This window comes from Cynara cardunculus, assembly GCF_001531365.2.
Source record: "Cynara cardunculus var. scolymus isolate 2C chromosome LG 8, CcrdV1, whole genome shotgun sequence".
Taxonomy (NCBI): domain Eukaryota; kingdom Viridiplantae; phylum Streptophyta; class Magnoliopsida; order Asterales; family Asteraceae; genus Cynara; species Cynara cardunculus.
The window spans coordinates 18,809,407-18,809,863 of NC_037535.1; positions in this window are offsets into that span (position 1 = coordinate 18,809,407).

Genomic DNA, 457 nt, shown 5'->3' on the forward strand with positions numbered 1-457 from the left:
ATATATATATATATATATATATATATATATATTCAACTAACTATATTTACCTTTTTGTCATCATAATGACCGTAAGTTTAACAAATTCATGTTTGTGACAATGATCAAATGTATGTAAAAATTCGTGAAAATAACTTGAAAGTGAAGATAAATTTGAAATAAAGGTAGATGAATGTAGTTGAAAAAAATTAAGTTGAATTAAAAAGCTCAACACATCCAAAGGCTCAAAAGTGTTCTCGCCATTTTCACTATAACTTTTATTCTCACATGATCCATCAAACTTATACATACATACATATATACACATATATATGTGTAGGGTTGGGTTCACGTGAGACCAAAGGTTTTTCGTGAGACCCATAAGACCAATTTATGTTTATTGATCAACTTTATAAGTTAATGATCTAATGGTCTAAATTGTACGGTGGTAATTTTGTAATTATTGAGAAGTCTCGTG